Here is an 8190-nt window from a genome sequence, read left to right on the forward strand (position 1 = left end):
TTCTATGCATAAGAAAGATGCATATTGGGATTATTCTCATTATAAAAGTGTTACTTTCATCAAAATTGATTTTTATGCATAAATAGATGCATAAAAGATTTTTTTTATTATAGAAGTGTCACTTTCATTAAAATTGAATTTATGCATAAAAGAAATTTTTATTATAAAAGCATTACTTTCATCAAATTTTTATTTTATGCATAGAAAGATGCATAAAGAAATTTATTTTTATTTCAAAAGAGTTATTTTCATCAATTTTGATTTGATGCATAGAAGAATTTATTTTTATTCCAAAAGTGTTATTCTCATCAATTTTGATTTTATGCATAGAAAGATGCATAAAGAATTTATTTTTATTTTTATTTTAAAAGCGTTATTCTCATCAATTATGCATAGAAAGATGCATAAAGAATTTATTTTTATTTCAAAAGAGTTATTCTCATCAATTATGCATAGAAAGATGCATAAAGAAATTTATTTTTATTTCAAAAGAGTTATTCTCATCAATTTTTATTTTATGCATAGAAAGATGCAAAAAGAATTTATTTTTATTCCAAAAGTGTTATTCTCATCAATTTTGATTTTATGCATAGAAAGATGCATAAAGAAATTTTTTCTATTTCAAAAGAGTTATTCTCATCAATTCTCATTTTATGCATAGAAAGATGCATAAAGAAATTTATTTTTATTTCAAAAGAGTTATTCTCATCAATTTTGATTTTATGCATAGAAAGATACATAAAGAATTTATTTTTATTTCAAAAGAGTTATTCTTATCAATTATGCATAGAAAGATGCATAAAGAAAATTATTTTTTATTTCAAAAGAGTTATTCTCATTAATTTTGATTTATGCATAGAAAGATGCATAAAGAAATTTATTTATTTTTATTTTGAAAGTGTTATTTTTCTTAAAATTGAATTTATGTATAAATAGATGTAAAAAAGGATTTTTATAAAAGTGTTATTCCCACTTAAGTTGATTTTTATAAAAGAAAGAATGGATGTGGATGTATGTGAAGAATAGAAGTGGATGTATGTGAAAGAATGGATGTAGATGTATGTATGTGAAAGGATGGATGTGGATGTATGTGAAGAATAGAAGTGGATGTATGTGAAAGAATGGATGTAGATGTATGTATGTGAAAGAATGGATGTGGATGTATGTGAAGAATAGAAGTGGATGTATGTGAAAGAATGGATGTAGATGTATGTATGTGAAAGGATGGATGTGGATGTATGTGAAGAATAGAAGTGGATGTATGTATGTGAAAGGATGGATGTGGATGTATGTGAAGAATAGAAGTGGATGTATGTGAAATAATGGATGTGGATATGTGTATGTGAAAGGATAGATGTGGATGTATGTGAAAGAATGGATGTGGAAGGATAGATGTGGATGTATGTGAAAGAATGGATGTGGATGTGTGTATGTGAAAGGATAGATGTGGATGTGTATGTGATAAGTATGGATGTGGATGTATGTGAAAGGATAGATGTGGATGTGTATGTGATAAGTATGGATGTGAATGTATGTGGGAGAATATATGTGGATGTAAATGTGATGGATATGAATGAGAATTGAGGCGATGAGATGTGATGTAAATTGGATAGATATGAATGATAAGGGATGTGGATGAATGATATAGGATGTGAATGAATGTGATAACATATAAATCGAGATGTGAATGAATGAGATGTGATGTGAAATTAATGTGATAAGATGCGATGTAAACTGGATAGATGTTAATGTATGTGAAGTGATGAGATATATGGGTAGATGCAAGTGGATGAGATCTGATGAGGATAAATGAGGAAATAAGTGATGAGATAGAAAAAGATGTGATTAGATGAGAATGGGAATGCTTATGAAATGAATGTGGATGGATGTGTGGATAATGTGGATTGATGTGGATGGATGTATGGATGATATGGATTGATGTGTGTATGATGAGTGAATGATGTGGATTGATGTGGATGATGTAGATGGATGTATGGATAAAGTGGATTGATGTGTGGGCAATGTGGATTGATGTGGATGGATGTTTGGATGATGTGGTTTGACGTGTGGATTGATGTGGATGGATGTATGAAAGATGTGGATGGATGTGTGGATAATGTGGATTGATGTGGATGGATGTATGGATGATGTGGATTAAGGTGGATTGATGTGGATGGATGTATAGATGATGTGGATTGATGTGGATGAATGTATGGATGATGTGGATTGATGTGTGGATGATGCGATTAGATGTGATTTGATGTGGGAATGATGTGATGTGATAGGGATCGATGAAGAAAAGATGAGGTCTAATGTGAAAGGATGCGGAGTAATGAGAAAAGATGAAAATATTGTTGGAACTATATTTGTATGTGAAATCTATTTTTAAATGACTGTTTTATGTCAAGAATGCTAGGAAAGCATTTTGACCGTCTTGTGAATGAGGTCGTGGAGACCTATCTGTTAAAGTTGCAACTGCTGATGATGGAGAGTCATCAGAGAGGACATCTCGCATGTAGCAAGGTCGGCCGAGGTCTTGACGAGCCTCGGTTTGATTTAAATGGTGAGCTTCCGGTACAGTGGATGAGGGACCACCAAGGAAGCAGCCTATGAGTGAAGCGCTAGGTGACCTGCAAAGGATCCTAGAGGATGCTGACCATACGGTGCTCGAGCTCTGGGTCGCCAAAGATACCCACACGTACGTCGGGGAAGATATTGGAACAAGGAGTAAGAGTTGTTTTCTAAATTCGGGCATGGATCTGGTTGGTTGACCTTGCTGGTCCTCAACGGATGAGTCCATGGCTCTTTTATATAAATCCGTTGGTTGATCTTGCTGATCTTCAATGGAGATTCCATTTTTGATATGTGAATATATTGTCAGTTACTATGAGCTAGGAACTATCGAAAAGTTCCCTGAGTGAATAGGTGGTGAGTGTTTTGGCTGCCAATGATGCCATAGGTACACCGATGAAGGAATGCTGGAAATAAGGATTTAACTGGATAATTAAAGGATTATGATCAGTGACACTATGGTTTCATTAAATGATTGTTTTAAAGACTGTTGAATCTGTGAAAAAGGCAATTTCATATTGGGTGTGTAAGTGGTGTGAATAGTTTTAAGTTTGCATGAATATCCGGCTAGGGGCCTTGGGAAATCTTTTCCCTGGTACCCGGGACAACCTAACCAAATTCTTAATTGGATCTCATCACTACAGTGGTTGGGCGGTTGGCTAACCCATGGGACTGGTGGATGGGGTAAGGCTGGACTGATGGATCCCTAAATTGAGACTCAATTCTGTTCTGGTTCAATAGATCAAGTAAATCCCAGTCAAAAATTGTTCTATGGAAAAGAATCAACGACTCTGCCTCTCAATGAGGAAAAAAGCATTGGTCTCTATGATCCAAGTACAATCTTTTCCCTGATGTGACTATGGGACTTACGAGTTCGGTCAGATCAGTTCAGTTAGTTAACGCTTTTGACTACGTTAGAGAAAAGTTATCTTGGAGGAATCACCCGTGCTTTCCGGGCAAGGGAAGTTTTTCTGGATTTGGAAGAACCGATGGATTAGTCTCTTGTCCAGATATCCGTGGGCGAGGCCCCGAGTGTGGGACCCTACCCCGCGCAAGAAGTGCTACTTCCCTTGCTAGCACCCCTGAATTCGTTATGCGATGGGGACAGGGATCTCACACATAGAGCCTGTGCATAAAGCGCTATGCATAAAACTCTTATGCATAATCTTGCATACGCACTATGCATAGAGCCGTATAGAGCCTATGCATACAATTTATGCATAGGCTCTTAAGCATATGTTTTATGCATAGAGCCTACGTATAGAGCTATGCATAGAGCCTATGAATTATACGCTTCATGCAAAGGCTCTTATGCATATGCTTTATGCATAGGTTCTATGTATAAAGCCTATGCAAAAGATCTCTATGCATAGAGATCTCTATGCATAGAGCCTATCCAAGCTTGTGCATATGCATAGGCTTTATGCACTAAGCTAAACCTAAACCCAGCACCCAAGGGTGCAATAAAAGTATATATTGCATTGAGAATTACAAGAAAAAGAGGGCTTACCTCTTTTTTGTGAATCCGAAGGAGAGGATTATTACAAGACCTACAAAAAATATTAAAATTAAGGAAAGTGATTATTAGCACATCTAATAAAGCTTACATGAAGCCTACACATAAAGTTTTATGCAAGCTCTATGCATAAAGCTTTATGAAGCTTCATGCATAGAGCTCTTTGCAAGCTTTATGTATATAGCTCATGCAAGCTTCTTGCATGTACTCATAAACATTATCTCCACATGTCATTGATGTACAAGCATTTAGATCCTCATTTCACTAAATGCTTTTCACTTTGTTCTCCCAATCTTTATCGTCATTTTGTTGGTGGTGAGATTATGAATTCTTGTAACATCATGTAGACTTAGTTCATGGAGTCACATGTAAAAGCCTTATGCTTATTACTTATGGCTTATGTCTTATGCATAGGCTTGCAAGATTTATGCAAGCCTATGCAATAGGCTATATGTATAAGTTTTATGCAAGCCTATGCATAGGGTTTATGCATGGGCTTACATAAATCTTTTTGCATAAAGCCTAATGCATAGAGATTATGCATAGAGCCTGTTTATAGAGACTATGCATAAACCCTATGAGCCTACACATAAAGCTTGCAAGACTATGCATCGAGCCTATGCATAAACCCTATGCGCCTTTGCATAGATCTTGCAAGCCTATGTATAGAGCATATGCATAAGCTTTCAAGCCTATACATAGAGATTTATGCAAGACTAAACTAAACCTTAGTCTGGCAGCCAAGGGTGCAATAAAGGTAGAACTTGCATAAACAATTAAAAGAAAAAGAGGGCTTACCTCTTTTTTATGAAACCAAAGGAGAGGATTAGTTCAAGACCTATAAAACATAAGGTTAAAGAAAGTGATTAGTAGATTAAACATAAGAATAAACAAAGTGATCTTACATAGATGCCTAAAGCTTAAGAAGCTTTATGCAAGCCTATGCATAAAGCTTGTAAGCCTATGCATAGGCTTCACACATAGAGCTTGCAAGCCTATGCATAGGCTTCATACATAGAGCTTGCAAGACTACGCATAAATCTCTAAGTCTATGCATAAAACTCTAAGCCTATCATAGAGCTTGAAAACCTATGCATAAAGCTCTAAGCCTACACATAAAGCGCTAAGCCTATGCATAGAGCTTGCAAGAAGATTTATGCAAGCCTACATATAAAGCCTGCAAGCCTATGTGTAAAGCCTATAAGCCTATGCATAAGCTTTGTGAAAGCCTATGCATAAAGCTTGCATAGATCTTGCAAATGAAAGCCTATACATAAAACTTCCAGACTATGCATAAAGCTTGCATAGAGCTTCTAGGAAGCTTTATGCAAGCCTATGCATAAAGTTGATTGCAAGTATATGCATAAGCTTACAAGTTGATATATAGAGCTTTATGAAAGCCTAAACTAAACCTAAACCCGGAACCCAAGTGTGCAATAAATGTAGAGAAAAACATAAATGATTAAAAGAAAAAGAGGGCTTATCTCTTTTTTGTGAAGCTGAGGGAGATGATTAGTGCAAGACCTACAAAACATAATATTAAACAAAGTAATTAAGTGAAGTGATTAAACAAAACCCTAAAATATCTATGCATTCATTGAGAGCTCTCGATATGAATAGGGATCTCTATACATGCATTGGGATCCCCATACATTGGGAGCTCTATACATGCGTTGAGAGCTCTCAATATGCATAGAGAGATCTATGCATGCACTCAAAGCATTGAGAGCTTTAAGCTTAGAGCTAACCCTAAAAGCATAAAACCCCAAAAAAATCACAAAACCCTAAAAGACCTAGAAGCGTAATAGAAAGGAGTGAGCTATTATCTCAAGAAGCTAAGGTTGTGGGTTATTGACTTGAATAATCCTACAAAATAGCAACAAAATAAAACATAGAAGTTAGAAAGCATACTTCATTTTAACATATGAGAAAGCAAGAGGAGAAGGGGAAGAAGAGGAGAAAAACAAGGTGAGTTTATTTAAACCTAATCCTAATCCATAAATGATTGAAATCTTGTGGTTTATGAAACCCTAACCCTAGCTTCTACATATAAATCCTAATAGAGAGCTTTGATGGAGAGCTCTGCATCATCAAAACTCTCTATTGGCACTTCTATGTAGAAGCTAGGGTTACGGCAAGGCAAAGAGAGAGGAGAAAGAGAAAGGAAAGACATGAAGGAAAAGAAATGGAAACATAGAGAGCATGGATGAAGCTTTCCATGAAATATTGAGAGTAAAGAAGAAAGGAATAAAGCTTTCCAGGAAATCTTAAGAGCATAGGAGAGGGAGAGAAGCACATATCTTGGAAGAGGGAGAGGGAGAGAAGCACATATCTTGGAAGAGGGATGAGCTTTGATGGAGGGAGAGGTGGAATGGATGGAAAGCACTTAGGTAGGAGGAAGATCTGTTGCCATCAATCCATTGTTGTCCTAGCCATATGCAACAAAGGGGGTAGGTAGAAAGAATCGCGGTTGAATAATTTAGGCGGAAGTACCAGTTTGGAGGTCACTGTTAATTTCGCTATTACTGCTGAGCAATAATATTTCAATACTGTGTAACATTATTTCACTAATGAGCAACAAAATTTTGTTGATGTAAATGCTACATAGAAGCAAAACCCTACGCCACTTTACACCACCTGACAGTTCTTATAGCACGTCACATGTCTTTTTATGATAATATATATTCACTTTTGGTTTGATTGCATATGTTTGATAGTGATCAAGGACTGGATGTTGGTTCCAAAGCAAGAAAGCACTACAAGACACTGCTGCTATCATACACGCGTTCAATACACGCGATAAATTACGGGCACGTGTATGGTCGCGCATGTATACGAGTAGTATCGGGCGTGTGTATATTGGCATCTAAATTCGCGTGTATTAAAGTTTTAGAAACACATCTACCAGCGCGTGTATATTTGCATCTAAATTCGCGTGTATACTGGTTTCAGAAACGCGTGTATCAGCGCGTGTATATACACGCAAATATACACGCATTATTACACGCGAGATTTTTATTAAGAAAAACTCCATTCCTTTACAAAATTAAAAACTATTTTCTTGTAACCATCTCATAGTACATTACAGTATATATCATTACACAATCCCACTACATGCATTTACAACAATGAAATATATTCAAAAATAAATCATGAGATGATAATTAAAAGACAACATATACAATAGAAATGTCATCAATTTAGAACGATACAGTGATGGATTGGTTAGGGTTCGATCTCATCTTCAATAAGATCCATCCTTGCTAAACGATCAACATCAATATCCATTTGATCAATTTGTAAGGCTACAATTAAATTTATTCCACTATCGATATTCTGTCCATTGATAATGGTATCGATGTCCTGATCATTGTTGAAATGTAGAGAGAAAGAGACGAGACAAGAGACACATCATGTACGCTCCCAAAGACTGATTCATATTGAGGACAAGATACATATATATAGGTGAGACCAAGTTAGGTAGAGTGAGCCATATATAGAGCTCCAACACCCCCACTCAAACAAGGGTCTCTAGCTGTGGATGAAAAAATCCTTGGGGTGTACAAGGGAAAAACCCAAGCCCCTATACAAATGTGAAAATATGAACCAGAAGTAATGATGTGAAAGTGCATTGTGCATCTATGTACAAATATACAAAAGGACCAAGAGGTCATAGTGAGCAATTGTGGAATGTGCAAAGTGCATGGTGTCTAGAAGATTACAACGATATATGTACAAAGCTACCATAAGAGTAAAGAGCCTAATCTAGAAAGAGTGATCCCGAGGCAACTCCAAGCTCTGAGCGCAAGAGAATGAAGCGTGACTCATTGAGACCTTTGGTAAGAATATCTGCAATCATCTGGTCACTTGGACAATGTTCAATCATGATAGTGCCTTTGCGTACTTCGTATCGAACATAATGGTAATGCACAGCAATATGTTTTGACTTGTTATGTTGGACATAGTCTTTTGCAAGACTAATAGCACTCTGATTATCACACCGCAAGGGTGTACTAGAAAGAGGAGAATGGCCGATATCTGTCAACACTTGTCGAAGCCAAATGAGTTCACGAGCTGCAAGTGATGCCGCAACATATTCAGAT

This window comes from Cibotium barometz, chromosome 43 (genome assembly GCF_041138505.1).
Source record: "Cibotium barometz isolate CiBa-2024 chromosome 43, ASM4113850v1, whole genome shotgun sequence".
Taxonomy (NCBI): Eukaryota; Viridiplantae; Streptophyta; class Polypodiopsida; order Cyatheales; family Cibotiaceae; genus Cibotium; species Cibotium barometz.